Raw genomic sequence first — 19113 nt, forward strand, 5'->3', positions numbered from 1 at the left:
ATCAGCTTTAGCTTGCTGAATGAGTGCTCTGCAGAGGCGACAGTGGCAGAAACTGTCAACAGAATATGCAGACTGGCGCAAATATTTGGAAAGAGTCCTTCCAGTTTGTACTTTTTCAAGCAATTCAGCAGCTCCAATGGGCGTAAACTGTTGACCGCTGCTAAATACCCTGTGACCGCCGTACCCATGTGAAACTAAACAGAATTTAAAAAATACATTAAAAATTAAATGAATTAAACAAATAAATGTTCAAATTATAATAAAAATTATGGGACGCGTTGGGCTGCATGGGCCCCATTCAGCTCCATAGGCCCCGGAACGATGTACCAGCTGCACCCTCCTCTCTCTCGGGCCTGCACATAGCAATGGGTAGGTGCATAAGGTGTTCATTGCTTTTATTAAAAACAGTCAAAATAAAACATAGATGCAGATAATTCTCATTGCACCAAGAAACAAAACTCTCCACCTGACTCCTATACTCTGTCTCAATACACTCCATAAATGCAGAATCATCTGAGAATTTCTGCAAGTGACATGACCTGATCTTATGTTTTGTAGTCAGAGATGTACAAAGTGAACAGAAAAGAAGACAGGACTGTTCCTTGTGGTCCAGTTTTGCTCACATTTGTATCAGAAATACAGTCCTTGAGCCTCAGAAATGTGGTCTGCCCGACAGACAGTCCATTATTCAGGACAATATAGTCTTGTCCCCTTCCATATGTCTGAGTTTACTCTTTCTCAGAAATGGCTGGATGGTATTGAAGGCACTGGAGAAATCAAATAAATATGACAAAACCACCCCTGCATACTTTAATATATACAGTAGAAACTGAAGATACAGTATATTATTTTGTGATTTTGAATGTGTTTTTGAAATTCCAGCTGCATTTGAAAATAAATCTTTACTTTGTACATCATTTTTCTTTATAGCATAGTATTGCTCATTATGTTACATTTTATGATGTCTTTTATACTTGCTACCTTATCTATTTGTAAGAATAAAAGTTATTTTATGAAATTTCTCTAGGTTATAACTTTGATAATACATGAATTCAAAGAATATGCAATTTTAAAATAAAAACGTTATTCTCCACTTTAGATGAAATATTGGCTTCCATTACCTGCTGAATAAGAAAATCGATGAAAAAGACATGTATACTGACTAATATTTATACAGATGGTGACATTTATGAAATTCTTTAAGACCTCTGACTCTTCACAAAAAAAATTCAAAGCAATAATATGATTGAGAGTAAAGTGATCAAATAGGATGATTTGTTTTCCTCTCTTGCTTAGCCTTTAGAACAGTCTGTATGCCTCCAATTTGTTAACGCGTATGTTGTTTTCTGACTTGACAGTCCATGCAGCATTTTGGGTGAGAAAGGAGAAGGATAGCAAAAAGAAAAAATGAAGTAGGCAATAGGATTGGATGCTTCTCATGATAATATATTGGATTTGATGTAAAGAAATAGTGTTGTTTATTCAGAATATTATAATTTATGGCCGTTTTAAAAACCAGTGGCAAAGCTAACAATTTTTTAATATCTATTCTGGTTTCTGGAATTGGTTTAACAGTCAAATGGGTTTTCTTTTGCTGCACTGGTTGATACTAATTAAATAACAACATAAACCTGGGTCAGGGTTTAAAAAAATTCATATTAGAAGCCTTATAAACTTGGATTTGGTAAGTGAGTCAAGGCAAGAGCTTAGCTGGAGGGAGGAAAAGATGTTAGATTTTGTACAGTAAGACCCAGGGGTCTTATTAATATTGCTTGTGTGATTCAGAGGTGTTGTGATAGCTGCTTAAATCGATACTGAGTTGAGTAAGTGGTCAGCCATCACAGCGGACAGACATGGGCTTATCTGTTCTTGAAGAAGCACATGTTTGTTGTTTTCTTTGTAAAATACATTTCCAGAATTGTGCTACAGCATATCTACTTGCTCCATTTCTTTCATCAAGGAGTCCTGATAATTTGGTTTTCCTACCTGGGACTGCAGAACCCTTTACACTGCTTTCTGGTCAGTGCCACCATCTCCAACCCATATAACATAGCACGTCCTTTCACTCTTCCTGATACCCGTCTGTCACAGATTACTCCTGACACTCTTCTCCACCCATTCCACCCTGCATGCACTCTCTTTTTCACCTCTCTTCCACAATCCCCATTACTCTGTACTGTTGATCCCAAGTATTTAAACTCATCCTACTTTGCCAACTCTATTCCCTGCATCCTCACCATTCCACTGACCTCCCTCTCATTTACACACGTGTATTCTGTTTTGTTTCTACTGACCTTAATTCCTCTCCTCTCTAGAGCATATCTCCACCTCTCCAAGGTCTCCTCAGCCTGCTCCCTACTATCGTTACAGATCACAATGACCTCACCACAGTCACACTTCCCTAGTAAATATCCTGTACAACTCTTACATACTTCTTTGCCACTCCTGACTTCCTCATACAATACCATAACTCCTCTCGAGGCACCCTGTCATATGCTTTCTCCAGGTCCACAAAGACAAATGCAACTCCTTCTGGCCTTCCCTATACTTCTTTATCAACACCCTCAGAGCAAACATTGCATCTGTGGTGTTCTTTCTTGGCATGAAACCATACTGCTGCTCACAAATCATCACCTCACTTCTTAACCGAGCTTCCACTACTCTTTCCCATAACTTCATGCTGTGGCTCATCAATTTTATCCCCCTGTAGTTACTACAGTCCTGCACATCACCCATATTCTTAAATATCAGCACCAGTACACTTCTTCTCCACTCCTCAGGCATCCTCTTGCTTTCCAAGATTTCATTAAAGAATCTGGTTAAAAACTCTACTGCCATCTCTCCTAAACACCTCTATGCTTCCACAGGTATATCATCTGGATCAACGGCCTTTCCATTTTTTATCCTCTTTATAGCTGTCCTTACTTCCTCCTTGCTAATCCGTTGCACTTCCTGATTCACTATCTCCACATCATCCAACCTCTTCTCTCTCTTGTTCTCTTCATTCATCAGCCTCTCAAAGTACTCTTTCCATCTGCTCAACACACTCTCCTCGCTTGTGAGTACATTTCCATCTTTATCCTTTATTACTCTAACCTGCTGCACATCTTTCCCAGCTCGGTCCCTCTATCTAGCCAATCGGTACATGTCCTTTTTCTCCCTCCTTAGTGTCAAACCTTTCATACAACTCATCATACACCTTTTTTTTTTTAATCATCTTTTCTTTAGTAATCATCATCATCACACCTCCAATTTCCAGCTTCATAATCATTACTTTGTCTGACACTCTTTTCACCTCCAAAACACTCGACATACTGTTCCTTCAGAATAACCCCTACCCCATTTCTGCTCCTATCCACACCATGATAGAACAATTTGAATCGACTTCCGATCCACCTGGCTTTACTCCCCTTCCATTTAGTCTCTTGCACGCACAATATATCAACCTTCCTTCTCTCCATCATATCTACTAACTCTCTCCCCTTACCAGTCATACTGCCAACATTCAAAGTTCCTACCCTCAGTTCCAATCTCTTTACCTTCTACCTCTCCTCCTGCTTCCAGACACGTCTCCCCCCTCTTCTTCTCTGGCCAACAGTAGCCCATTTTTCACCAGCACCCTGTTGGCAGTTGTTGTTAACCAGGGGCTCGACCGATCTGGTATGGTAATTTGTAGTGTTGTCTGCATATTGATTTGGCAAAATTTTACACCGGATGCCCTTCCTGATGTAACCCTCCCCATTTATCTGAGCTTGGGACCAGCACAAAGAAACATACTGGTTTGTGCATCCCCAGTGCCTGGGTTTAGATATTACCAAACTGTTATCCAAAAACTTTTAAGTTATTGAGTAGGTATTTAGGTATGGAATAGTGGAGTGAGAGGAGTTATAAGTAGGATTATTAGGATTTCCATACATTTTTTATTCATTGAGCACTTATATTTTAGTTCAAAGCACATCTAGTGGGACAATGTGTGGCTATAAAATCTTCAAAAGAATTAACATTGTTTCCATTTGCTGTCAAGAAATACAAATAGAAAGGAAACAGTTTGACACTTTCTATGTCATAAAACCTACAGCTTTAATCTGGAGAAAATATACATTTACTACATCTACTTCTTTAAAATGCTTAATTAAACAAAGATTTTCCAGAGATATTATAACTAAAATAGACCCTTTGGAAAATAACCTTAAAAAGAGTCACCTTAACATTAGCATTCATTTAAGACTAAACACACCAATAAAGATGTTACACGTGTTATAGAAATTCTTACATTAATTCCAATAATCTATAGGGTGGTCCAAATCTAATTATGCAATTTTCATTAAAATATAACTTATTAAGTTTATTACACCCGAAAAATCCCAGACCATCAAGAAGTGTGCGAACTGACGACACGAAGACCCGTATTTGCGCCGAACTGGAATTGTCCCCACATAAATCAAAGTCATCCAGATGATCTGGATCTGCATAATTAGATCTGGACCACCCTGTACAATGGAATAAAACTTTTTGACTGACCATTTGGCTGAGTGATGGATGAGTTTCAACAGGTGTTTTTTTGGGAAAAAGAGACCATCTTTTTCCTGGAGTAAAACAGTTCTTTCCTGAGACAAACAACAGTTTATTGCTGATGCAGATATGATTTCATTATGCCACATGTTCCAATTCATGTAACATAAAGAAAAGAATTGATCACAAGGAAATAAAAAAAATAATAATAAAATCCTTTAAAATAAATAAAAATGTTGAGAAGCCCCTAAATATTAATTGTCCATAATAAAAAAAACTTTAAAACAACACAAAACCAATATAAAGATATAAATTAGCGTAAGTCACCCAGTTTCAGGGAGTTTGTAAGACATTTAAGGATTTACTTAATAAGGTAGAAGTACATAATAAACAAGAATATTTGCATCAAATATCTGAATTGTGTGTTTCAATTTAAATTCTTAGACTCTAAATATTCTTGATTGTAATAGAGTTCTGTCATTTACACCATTTGATAGAGGTCCATAGGCATCTAGAACCCTAGTAAAGGATCAAAAATAACATTATATTCATAATCACTGACCTTGAAATATTTTAAAATGATACCATGCAGACTTCATTTTAACCTTCTGGAAGTAGTTCTTAGGAGGTTGGGACCAGCGGTAAAGAAAAAAATATCAAAAAAAATGATCACATTTGTGATCAACAACCTTGACATAGCATAAAGTAACTCTACACTTGCTTATATTACCAAACCCCATTTTTTTGAACTTGTGTGAAAAGACAAAACCTTGACCCATCATATCTAATTAGAGAGTTAACCCCTGGAGTCAGTTGAAGTGGAATGCACAACTTCCAGGCCTTCTGATAATTTTTGCTAAAAAAACTATTGGCTTACTCCTTATCATAAGGATGTGATTTCTTACACAATATATGGTCCAAAATGGTCTGTAAATGGGGGTTTTTGTTTCTTTTTGGTAAAGAACCAAAAACAAGAGTGAACAACAAAAAACTTGGTGTCTTACATAATTAGACATTAGGACAAGTGAAACAGTATGTTCTATGTGGTGGTTTTCTTTTACTGATGAGGAAGATGAGCCAGACAAAAAAGCTTAAGTGATTTTAAAGTGTTCATTAAGTATTTCTTACTGACTCAATAACATCACTACAATTCTATGCATCTCTCCCAGAAGTTCTTTTTGTGTATTAAAGGTGTAATATTTGTTAGTTGTTTGCATCATAATGTGTTATTCTGGATTTGGAGTGTGACGACAAGTACTGCTCCATTTACAATATTTACTTTATTTATATTCTGTAAATAACTTGCACAAAGAAAAATAAAGATTTGGGGATTGGCCCCGCAGAGTGTCTGGCAGAGCTATCATAAATGACTGAAACTTTTCTGTAAGCTGTAAAACAACAAAAGACAAATGATGAATGATGAGACTGAGAATTTATATTGAGGTGGCAGAAAGTAGGGAGAGGTCATCAAGGGGGGAAAGAAATGAGGTCATCTGGAAGGGACATCACGCTTCCCCTCCCCCTCGGCCCACAGGCTCTATCTCAGATTAGCGCAGATAAATCACTCCTGTAAGCAAACTGTGAAACTTAATGCATTAAAAGAGAAGTTGCAAAATCAACCAGAATGTTCAAACAAATTATAGAAAAACATACAAAATAGATCCATTAAGTAGTTCTCTCATGAAAAGCGGACAGACAGATGTTGGATTTTATATATAGAGAGATATTCATTAGCAAAAAAAAAATTTCTAAGATTTGTATGCTCTCTTGTATATTTTCCTATTGCAGCTTTACCTTCTGCTATTTTTGATGTAGGTATTCAGAATGTCATGCATTATGTATGCATACTGCACTATTTAAAAGAAAAAGGTACCTTTGGGAGGAACTCCAAAAGAGGAAAATGAAAGCAATTGCACTGTACTTATGGTGTGTGCTTTTTTTTAATTTTTAAATAAAAACATTAAAGATATATACTAGTATTTTATTTTTACACTTCATTCTGCTTCCATGATGATTCTTTAAAAAGAAAACTATGTAGTGGCTAATGCAATGGACTTTAAATGAGAAAGCAGCCACTGTTTTTTCCACCTCCAACTCACTTAACAACTGTGTTCTCCAGTTGTAAAAACTATTGAACTAAATTCTAATCTGGCAATTGGCCTTCAATAAAGGTGTCTGCCAAAAACAAAATAAATATGATAGTAATTATAAGAATGTCCGAGTGGTACTCATTGTATAGTAACCCAACTTTATCAATAGAATTTACAGAGTTTTTTAATTGGAGGTTTTGTTTAAAGATGCCCTCATACTGTTGAAGAAATCTTACCTAGATGGTTTGTTATGCTTTCAAGCTGTTGGACTAAAAGTGTGAGCATTTTGAAAGTGTGTGCAGATATTGTATAGATACTATACAGCAGGAGTCTCAAACTCAAATTACTTGGGAGCAACTGGCAATGCAGATTTTTTCAATGGGGGACACCTGAAAAGGCATCCAGTGTTTTTTGACTTGGAATTATAATTAGATGGTAAATCAAAAAGTAACGGCAATTTGAAAAGTAAACAATAACCGCAACAGATAGAAGCTGACGCAATACAACACATTTGCAATTGCTTATTGGTAGTTGCAACATGTACAATATAGCTCTCTGGCATTAGTTTAGTTAAAGCCAAGGTCAAATGAACATGCATGTTCCACTGATAAATTATACCATTGTTGAACAACATGCAGTAGTGAGATTTCTTTGGATGGAGAAATTGAAACCTGCTAATATTTACCAAAGTATGTTAGCTTGTACAGTAAGTAAACAGTATGTTGGCTTGTGCAGTACATAAACAGTAAGCTGTTTGGGTACTCATCATTTCCAAAGTGTATGCACTATTGCACATGCAGAACCATATCCGATATTGAAATGTGCAGCAGCAGTGAACAATGTACTCTGTCTGTCTTCACTGATGAAAACATTTGCCATGTCAACATGGGCTTGTGTGCATATGTTGATTGTCGACTAGATAGATAGATAGATAGATAGATAGATAGATAGATAGATAGATAGATAGATAGATAGATAGATAGATAGATAGATACTTTATTAATCCCAAGGGGAAATTCACACCACATCGAGCTTTGTCAGTTGCATTTGATCTTAATGCTTTAAACCTTTCTACCCATTCAACAACTTTTCATTGAGTCATGCTGTTTTCACTTCCTTAATAAGCCAACATCCTTTAGTAGATTTCAGCAGGTTATATATACAAGGCATTCTGGTGACCTGTTTTTGTTTATTGCTTGCTACCAGAAACCTAACATTTGCTTTGAGAGAGTTGACAGTGGACACCCTGAAAATGGCCTGGACATGGTCATCAGACAGCCTGTGTCTATATTTTGATTTATTGAAGTTCATAGTTGAAATAAAGTTTCTCATACAGGTATGTGCTGCAAACCTGACATATGAGCCGCTTGAACAGTTTGGACATCTCTGGGAAATAGAGAGTAACTCTCTCAGAAATGGTGCAATCATGTCTGGTTTTCCTTGTCCATCTCTAAATTTTGCCTTGAGGTAAGTACTGCGCTGTAGGTCTATAAGCTTCATCTGAAGAGTGCTTGGAGAATTGCCCACATCAAAAGAGAAGTGGTCTGCAAATTATCTGGAAAATGGTATTGAGAGTTTTGAAGTCAGCAAATAAATCAATGGTCAAAATCTAGCTGTAAATTCACAATGTCAGCAACATACATTTCAACCCTGAATACAGTTGCCTCTGTCATAATATGCTTGAATGTTTGGAAATGGCTGAGATTTTTCTCATGTCTCAGTTTTATGGGGAATGTCTTTACTTTAATCTATAGTCACAAGTTGGTTTGGGCATTGTAGTTTCAGACTGAGTGTGTTCACCTGTTGTGTGATATAAAAACAAAAATGCTAGGTCCATCACCCCTTTGGGATCTTTATGCTCAGGAACCTGCAGTCTGTCCTCCTTGATGAACTCCTTGATTGCTTGTCAAGACTCCAAGAATCTCTTAAAGACACTGTCTCTACTAAGCCAGCACACTTCTCTAAAGCACAGGACATCACCATGTTCTGCATCAATTTCTTCCAAAAAAGCACAAATCTGATGGTGCTGTAAACCTTTGGACCAGATGTAACAAATAACACTGCTGAAATGTGAACAGTTACTGCTGCCTGCTGGTGAGTTATGCAGTGCAAGGTAATAATGGGATTTACTCATTCATCCAGGTTTCTCAGAATTTACACGACTAGACCATTATTTCGCCCAGTCATCAATACAGCTCCATCTGTGGTTATTCTTACCAATTTATCCCATGACAGACCAGTGCAATCAATTACATCACAAAGCCCTTGAAATATACTGTATATTTATTGGTATTCCTCCCAAGCATCAAATGCAACTCTTCAATCACTTCAAATTCATCATTGACACCTCTGACAAATATAGGAAGCTGAGTATTGCCATGTATATCTGTGTTCTCATAGGCAGTGAAACCTGTTGCTTTGAAACGTATCTGATTATAAATATTGTATGATAACTCAGTAACCCGCTCTGCCATAGCATTTGCACTCAAATTCACATTTCTAAACAATTCTGCTTTGTTAGGGCAGTGGGAATGAGTAACCTGTAACATGCAATCTTTCAAATCTTTGTAAGTGGTTTACAGACATTTGCAATTAGTTCGCTCAACGCATAACTAGCCTCAACTGCTGCCTCACATTTTTTTTTTGTTCTGGAAAATGGAGAGCCATTTCCGAAGTTAAACAACTCGTCACTCCATCTCTTCCCTCTCATACGTAACATACTACTCTGCCTGTTTAGAAGAGTAATGCATCTTAAGTGTACTTTCCTTAAGAGCCACTACTTTTTCCGTGAAGAAAAGATGCCGTGGGAAATAACACTGTAAAAAATAATCAGCTGTCTACATTTTGTGTACTAGGTCAACTTTCCTTTTAGGCTTAGAAACAGACATTTTGACATGAACAGGTTAACATACAGAGGTCAAATGAAGTCCAGCAACCATTAGCTGGTACTTCACTCCTGTATGTTGGAATGCTGTCTAGTTTGTTATTAGTATGTTGTAGTCAATAAACGGTTACATTGGCCAGTATCAGAAAATTAAAGATTGATTAAGGGACCAGATTAAATAGTGATATAAACATATGTAAGGGTTCCTATGAAACAATTTCCAGTCTGTTGTTCAGTAATTTGAGACCCTGCCATACAATACCAAAAGATGCAATTTGAATTAAAAAGTAGGTGAGGTGTGAATTCACCTAATCTAAAACATTGATATGGAATCAGCAAAGTCTGTTTGTACTTTCAGTGTATACAACTGATGAAGAATATTGAGCTCCATTATTGTGCGATTAGCAAATATAGTGATGTAAGTGAGGTGGAGTGGTATGTATGTGAATAGACATATCAAAAGACTAATCACATGATGAAATTGTATATGGGAAAACCTTTAACCTTTTCAGCTGGTAGATCTGAGACAGCAGGCCTTAATCTGAAAGTGTTATCATGCTGAACAGAAGTGCAGCACATTTTAGAAATGCTGAACAGCAAAGTAGGAGTCAGAGAGCATTTTACATAGTCAGAAAGTGAAGCATGACCTTAGAATGTTGTTTATAGTCAGACTGCAAGCTTCACGCAGCTTTTGACTCACATGGAAAATAACCAAGAATTTGCAATCCTGTTTTTGAGAAACTGTCCACCCTGCTGACAGAAAAAAAGCCAGGTGTATGTACTTATTTTGGATGAAGTATATGCAGAGAGTGTGGTTGCATTTTATTTAACTTTTTTATTAACTAAAAGACTTCTTTCAATTCAGTTGTCGCTTGGTGGGAAAATGGACATTTTAATTCATTTGCTGCCATGAACTTCCATGGAGCTTTGCTCATTAGCTGCTGGACAATTTCTAAGAAGCTCAGTCTCTAGTAAGATTTTTTTTTTCATTTAATGGCTTAATTAATTAAATATATATATATATATATATATATATATATATATATATATATATATATATATATATATATATATATATTTAATTGTAATCTCAGACTTAATGAAGACTACATGAACCCACCCAGGATGTATTTTTTTTGTATTGCTTATATTTGCTACTGTTGGTTTAAATGATAATAAATGATTAGATTAGATTAGATTAATCATTCCTTGTCAAGTCAAACGCCCTTAAGGGAACAGATGATGTTCTTGTGAAGCCCTCTTTTATGGTAAATCGGGTTGAAGTATAAGAGTGAACATAAAGACAATCTTATTAGAGTGTTAAATACGCACTGAAAAATGCAGAAAGCGAGACCAGTAAGAAGTTACAGGTAACGGCTCAATAGCTGGTTTTAATATGTCTCCCTATAAGTAGTTAGTTGGTACCATTTGCATTTGGTGCATTTCATAGGCGATCTGATAACCCTGCTAAACCTTAGTTAACTTCTTTATGCGGAGATGTTGCTACGTGTCATTATGTGATGCGTTTGCAAAATGTATTCTTCATTTATTTATTGCAATAATCATTGTTTTAAAAGTTACCACTATTATCCATCCATTTTCTGAATGCTTTTCTGTTACAGAATAGGAGACAAATGTACCTTATGATGGCAGGCTCTGGCACAAGGTAGGAACTAACACTGAAAGGGGCTGCAGTCCATTACAGAATAAATTTCCGCATTTACATTTATACATAGAAAGTCTATTTAAAGACTCAGATTAGACTAACATATTATTTTTGAAATTCGGAAGAATCTGGGAAAGAAAATTACAGATATTGTACATTAGAACAATGTGGACCAGAACATGCCATTCATCTTAACAAAGTTTGCCAGTCCTTTCCACCTAATTCTTCCAAAATAACATTAAATTGAGTTTTGAAGGTCCCTAAAGTCCTAATGTCTACAACACTACTTGGTTTCTTATTCCATGTATCTGTGGTTTTGTGTGAAGAAAAACATCCTAAAGTTTGTGCAAAATTTACTTTTAACATGTTTCCAACTGTGTTCCCATTTTTTTGATGAACTATTTTGAATGTAACAGTCTCAATCCACTGTACTAATTCTCTTCAATTCTCACTTCAATCATGTCTGCTCTTAATCATAACCTTAAGGATTAGCTCCTTTAAACATTCTTCCTAACTCATTCCATGCATTCCTAGTATCAACCTAGTTGCTCTTCTCTGGACTTTTTCTAGCATTTATGTTTTTTTTGTAGCCATTAGAAAAAACCTGCAAAGTCAATGCAGGCACTGGTCAGTCAGGCAAGTGAAACCACTGCTTAAAACTGTATATGCACCTCCTATCAGTTCTAATTAATTTTTTATAAATTATACACATTGGAATATTTCTGTTCTCTAATTATATTGTACATGTTACTATTTTTGGGTGATTTTCATAAGCTCCTATCATTATTATCACTAAAAAATAATGAAAAATGTCCCCTGAGATTAATAAAGATCAGAATGTCAGTTTTCCCTGTATTAATAATAAATCTATTTCACAACTGATTAAATACATGTTTCATTGTAAACCAATGAGCCAGAAAAAACTAATTTAATTTTCTATATGAATCAAGGAAAAAGTAATAAAATTACAGAACCTAAATACATTTCTTTATTGTAGGTAACAATTTTATTTGTTTGAAAACCTTTAATTTATATTAAAGAAATAAACTAAATGCAAATGCATTAAAATTTTATTCATTCTTTTAGATTATATTTATGTAATAATTACTTTACAGACAAAATCCAGGACATAAGTAATTTAAGTAATAATGATTAAGTGAGAGAATTTTTTAGATTTATTTAATGTAGGGTGAAATGGAGACATAAGATGTGGTAATAATATTGCAAAAAATAAAAAGTACTGGAAATTGACATATCTGTAAGCTTTTTAAAAATATATCAGACTGTAAGAATTATAGTAAATAAACTTGAACAAGTGTATTTACTATTATTGGACAGCTAAAGTGGTGGTTAACCCAGATCCCGAGCTCTGAGCTCGATTCTAGTTCTCATTTGTGATGTAACCAGTCCTTAGCAATGAATTAATGATTTGTTATTTTGAAAACAGCTCTGAGATCCAAATAACTAAAGTTCTATTTTTCAAAGTACTAATACTATATGATAGAATTCTAAAATATCAAATGTGCTAAATGAATGCATGAAAGAAAATTTTCATTCTCAGTATACTGTTATTTATTTGAAACCTTTCATTCTCCTTTGGTGTTGTTTTAAGTGTTAGCTCCAAAATACCATCCTTTTTATGTGCTTTTATAGCTACCACCCACTCCACCTTGATTATTCAATGATTTAGTTCCAGCTGACTGACAGAATTGGTTTTCAATTGTGAGCTTTAATTGCTAGACACAAAATACTTCATCAGTAATGTGCAGTACATAAAATACACTATACGTAAAAGTTGGTATAAAATGTATTGCTATTTCTTGTATTTTTTTCTGTTGCCTTTTTTTATGTCTCTCTCTTTTTCTTCTTTCATAGCTTGGTGAAAAAGTGTGAAAATGGACTGAGTGGATGAGCAGTAATTTTCTCAAACTAAATAAGGAGAAATTTGAAATGTTAGTGATTGGCCAAAATGGATATAATGAGGGTATTGGAAATAAACTTGATCCATTAAGTTTGAAAGTTAAGACTGAGGTAAAGAATTTATTGACTCTGGCCTAAATTTTAAATCACATATTAATCAAATTCCTAGGACAGCATTTTTTCACTTAAGAAATCTAGCAAAAATTAGACCCCTTATAACTTTGCAGGATGCTGAAAAATTAGTTCACGCTTTTTTTTTTGGTCGACTAGATTACTGTAACCCACTCCTCTCAGGACTACTTAAAAAAGTCATCAAATGATTGCAACTACTGCAAAACGCAGCTGACAGAATCTTAACTAGGAAAAGAAAATCCGAGCACATCTTTCCAGTTTTGATATCACTACACTAGTTATCTGTGTCATTCAGAATTGTCTTTAAAATACTGTTTATGGTTTACAAAGCCTTAAGTAATCTCGCTCCATCTTATATTTTGGAATGCCTGTCCCCTTACACTCCAAATCGTAATCTTAGACCTTGAAATGAGTGTCTGCTTATAATTCCAAAAGATAAACTTAAAAGAAGAGGTGAGGCAGCCTTCTGTTATACACCTAAAATCTGGAATAGCTTACCAATAGAAATTTGCCAGGCTAATATGGTGGAGTAATTTAAAAAACTGCTAAAAACCTATTACTTGAACATAGCTTTCTCATAGCTTCATTTTAGTGTAACCCTGATATTCTGTACAGTAATCCCTCGGTATATTGCGCTTCGAGTTTCGCGGCTTCACTCTATCGCAGATTTTAAATGTAAGCATATCTAAATATATATCACGGATTTTTCGCTGGTTCGCGGATTTCTGTGGACAGTGGGTCTTTTAATTTAAAGTACATGCTTCCTCAGTTTGTTTGCCCAGTTGATTTCATACAAGGGACGCTATTGGCAGATGGCTGAGAAGCTACCCAATCAGAGCACGTATTACATATTAACTAAAACTCCTCAATGATATACGATGTGCTTCCCCAAGCGGATTGTTTGCTTTTCTCGGTCTTTCTCTGACATTCTCTGCGCCTGACGGAGGGGGTGTGAGCAGGGGGGCTGTTTGCCTAGAGGATATGGACGCTCCTCTAAGAAATGAAACACGTATTGATTTTTTGATTGTTTGCTTTAATCTCGCGCGCTCTCTCTCTCTGACGTTCTCTGCGCCTGACGGAGGGGCTGTTTGCAAAGAGGCTGTTTGTTTAGAAGATACGGAGGCTACTCTAAAAAATGCTGAAAGACTTACCTTCACATTGCTCCCTTCTTTGCGGCTGCTTTATCCGCGGTGCCCATACTTAAAATCCCAACAGCACGTATTGATTTTTTGATTGTTTGTTTTTCTGTCACGCTCGCTCTCTCTATCTCTCTGACATTCTCTGCTCCTGACGGTGCTCGTTTGAAGAGGAAGATATGTTTGCATTCTTTTAATTGTGAGAAAGAACTGTCATCTCTGTCTTGTCATGGAGCACAGTTTAAACTTTTGACTAAAGGGTGTTATTTCATGTCTAGAGGGCTCTAATAATGTTAACAGTGTGGGTGAGTTTATAAGGGCTTAAAATATATAAAAATAACCATACAAACATATCGTTTCTACTTCGCGGATTTTCATCTATCGCGGGAGGGGGTTCTGGAACGCAACCCCCGCGATCGAGGAGGGATTACTGTATATGCATTTAATTTAATTTAATTTTTTTCATGGCTTCAAAGTCCATACTAACTCCTACTTTCTCTGCTGTTCTCTTTCTGGTTTTCTGTGCTGGCGATCTGTGCCACATCCACCCGATCAAAGCATCATGCAGTCCCTACATTGATGGATTGAAGGCCAGATGTCCACATGACCATCATCATCTAATTCTTCCACAGGAAGCCTGAAAACCATGAGGACTGATTTAGATTATTTATGTTAGGTAGAATGGGTGGGAGCTGGACGGTCTCATGGCTTTGTAACCCCTGCAGATTTTGTTTTTTTTTTTTCTCCAGCCCTCTAGAGTTTTTTTTTTCATTTCTCCCTGGCCATTGGACCTTACTTTATTCTTTGTTAATTACTATTGTCTAATTTTTATATATTTTTTCTTTTTTTCTTTGTTCATCTTGTAAAGCACTTTGAGCTATATCATTTGTATGAAAACATGCTATAGAAATAAATGTTGTTGTTGAGTGGCAGGATAACTAAAGGGAGGAAGGGGGCTGGGTGTTTAGGAGGTAAAGAGAGGCAAGATTAAAATGGGAGAATTGTGCTTTGGTATTTTTGGTTGAGCAAGTGAAGGAGCCACTGTAATAGTCAGAAAGAAGTCCAAGAACCATGAGGTAGGCCCAAAGTGTCAGTAGAGTTTTTGTGTTGTATGATTTATTTTGTATATTATGTTCTCTCTGGGTTGGTCCTTCACCCATGTGTGTATGTCGTTTATGTACATCTCAGTAACACTTTCCTCTCATTCACCTCATTCTATGTAACTTATATATAAACAAATACCTATACACCTGCTTATTCTTACAATTATAATTCAGACATTGAAATTCTGGTTGTTGGAATTCATCCATGTTAGTTGCTTAGGGTGAAAAATCATATCATCCTTATTGATGTTTATATTCCTGCCTCTGCAAATTGGGATCTAGCAACAGAAATGATTCATTCTTTCTTTCATCCATCCATCCATTATCCAACCTGCTATATTTCACCAACACTTTAATGATGACTCACTTGGCCCTGCAGTTATAATATGTAGTGACTTCAGCCATATAACTTTGGAAGGAACTATGACAAATTTCTATCAGTTTGTGTCTGGTTCCACTTGAGGAAATAGTAATCAGGACCTGCTGTATTCAAATGTTAAAGATGCCTTTAAGTGTAATCTACTGACTCCTTTAGACAAACCTGATCACAACCTGATTAATCTTATTCCCAGCTACAAGCCTTTTATCAGAAAACAACCTGTTAATACCGGAATAATGAGGAAGTGAAGCTTTGAGGCTGATATGTCTCTGAATGATTGCTTCCAAATGACAGACTGGGAAATGATGTGTGAGTCACACTATAATAACTTATGTGTCGACACAGTGTAACCCACAAAGCTAATGTGTTGCTTTCCAAACAGCAAGCCTTGGATTACTAAGGAGCTCCAAGGTCCTCTGAATGAAAAAAAGGGCATTAAAATCCAGTGGACACACAATGACTGCTGAATAAACAGATGATGATGCTACACACAGGAAAAGCTGCAGGACCAGATGAGGTCAGTCCTAAAGATCACCTGTGTTGAACAACTTTGTGGTGTCCTCTGTCACCTGTTCAGTCTAGTCCCTAAGGCTTCAGAAAGTGCCCCTGCTGTGGAAAACACCCTGCATTGTTCCTGTTCCAAAGAAGGCAGGCGTCTTTTCGCCTAATGACTACAGACCAGTGGCACTTACATCGTACATCATGAAGACCTTTGAGAGACTGGTCGTGGACTATATGGGTCCTCTTGTGGTAGACCACATGGACCCACTGCAGGCTTATTCTCACTTGGACAAAACTGGCAGCACTGTGAAGGTTATGTTTTTTTGATTTCTCCAGCAACTTTAATACAATTCAGCCATACCAGTTTAAGGGGTTAACTCAGAGATGTACAGGTGGATGATCCTATGGTGTCCTGGATAAAGGACTATCTGTTTAGCGGACCACAGTTTGTGAGACTCAAGGACTGTGTTTCTGATACAGATGTCAGCAACACTGGAGTACCACAAGGAACAGTCCTGTCTCCTTTTCTCTTTACTCTTAACACTAAGGTCCTGTCTCTTGAGAAATTCTCAGATGATTCTGTACTTATGGGGTGTATTGATAAAGGGAATGAGAAATGCTATAGGAGTCAGGTGAAGAAGTTTATTTCTTGGTGCAAAGAGAATTGTTTGCACGTTAACATTACCAAAACCAAGGAAGTGGTTATTGACTTTTGCTGCACCAAAGAACCTCAGTGTCTGGTCACTATTGAAGGAAATAATGTGGAGGTGGTCCATTCATATAAGTACTTGGGGCTCCACATTAGTGACAGGCTGGACTGGTCTTGGAACACAGAGGAACTATGTAAGAATGGGCAGAGTAAGCTCTTTTTCCTTTAGGAGACTTATTTCTTTTAATGTGGGAAGTGACATCCTTCTTCTATCCTTCTTCCATAACTCTGCGATGGCCAGTCCGATTTTGTACGGTTTGGTGTTCTAACCTGGTAACATGATTTCAAGAGAGGCCCACTGATTCAACAAGCTAATTAAAAGGTCAAGCTCAGTTATAGGTTGCACTAATTAAAACAAAACAAAAATCTCAGCTAATAATCTGGCAGCAGTGCTATGCAAAAATACACTGCATTTTTATCACTCTTTAATTTAATATTGTTTTTTATCAGTATGCTGCTGCTGGAGTATGTGAATTTCCCCTTGGGATTAATAAAGTATAGAATGATTGTTAGTGTTAGAAGCCATGTCATGTCATGTCATTGTCTAACCCACTTAACACAGATCAGGGACACATGGGGTTCTGGAGCCTATCTCAGCTGGCATTGGGCACAAAGTAGGAACAAACCCATCACAGGGCAAACACACACACACCCACACACACCCTAAACACACCCTAGGACCACATTAGCTTTGCTAATTCACCTAAACTGCATGTCTTCGGACAGCATGAAAAAACTGGAGCACCAGGAGGAAACCCACATAGACATGGGGAGAACATGCCAGCTCCATGTAGCAAGGACCCAGGACTAGTGTTAGATGGTTTGAGTATTTCTGTAACTGATATTCTACTATGATTTTCATGTTTAACAGCCTGTAGAGTTTACTCACTATGGTGTAATAAACAAAAAACATCCAGTAAGCATCAGTTTTGTGAATGAAAATGTCTTGTTGATGACAGGGGTAGTTGTGGAAAAAACATGCCTTCATTTTCAAAGAAGTCATTCACATAGACACGATAAGAATCCAGAACAGTTCTTTGTTTGCACATAGATATGTACAAATGTCTCAGTCCACAGAGTGATCAATTAATAATACATTATATCATCTGGCTCCTAATATGGATAGCTTTATTATTTCATTCAGTCATCTAGGGCCACTAGTATTTTCTGATTCCCTTTGTCTCTCCCATTTTCCTGAATGTTGCTTCACTGATAAGGGTGATTTGAGGATTGTACTGTTGATCCCAGCACAGCTTTATAGGAGGGGTGTTTGGGCTTTCCCATTAATTTATCCTAACTTACTGGAGGGGTATGCATTACTCATTTACCTCATTCTAACTTTTGAAAATCAAGCTGTTGGTTTGTCTAAGGTGAGGCATATGTCATGTGTTCAAGTTTTAAGCCACGTTTAGTTAGCTCTTTAGTTACCTCCACTCCTTTTCCTTATGTTTTAATAATTCATTGTTACAACTGCATTTAAGTATAGACTTGTAGTAAACTGTAAAAGATTACATATTAACTAAAAATTCTATAAGGTCAGAGAATGGGCAGACTAGTTCAATCTGACAGAAAGGCTATGGTAACTCAGAGAACTACTTGGTACAACTGTGGTGAGCAGAAAAGCATTTCAGAAAGCACATGTTAAACCTTGAGACAAACGGACACCAGCAAACCAAATTGAGTTCCACTCCTGTCAGCCAATAAATGAGCATGCAGTGGACACAGGTATACCACAACTGGAAGACCAGAAAAATGTAGCCTGGTCTGATAAATCTTGATTGCTGCTGAAGTCTACAGGTGGTAGAGTTAGAATTAATTGCCAACAGCATGAATCCATGCATTAAATCTGCATTGTGTGAACACTCCAGGCTGGTGGTGGTGTAATGGTGTTGGGAATGTTTTCTTGGCACACTTTCTGCCCATTAATACCAATCAACCATGGCTTGAATAGCATAGCCTATTTGAGTATTTTTGTTGACCATGTACATCTGTTCATAGCCTCATTTTACTCCTCTTCTAATTGCTACTTCCAGCATGATAATGCACCATGTCACAAAACAGCAGTCTTCTCAAACTGGTTT

This window comes from Polypterus senegalus, chromosome 13 (genome assembly GCF_016835505.1).
Source record: "Polypterus senegalus isolate Bchr_013 chromosome 13, ASM1683550v1, whole genome shotgun sequence".
Classification (NCBI taxonomy): domain Eukaryota; kingdom Metazoa; phylum Chordata; class Cladistia; order Polypteriformes; family Polypteridae; genus Polypterus; species Polypterus senegalus.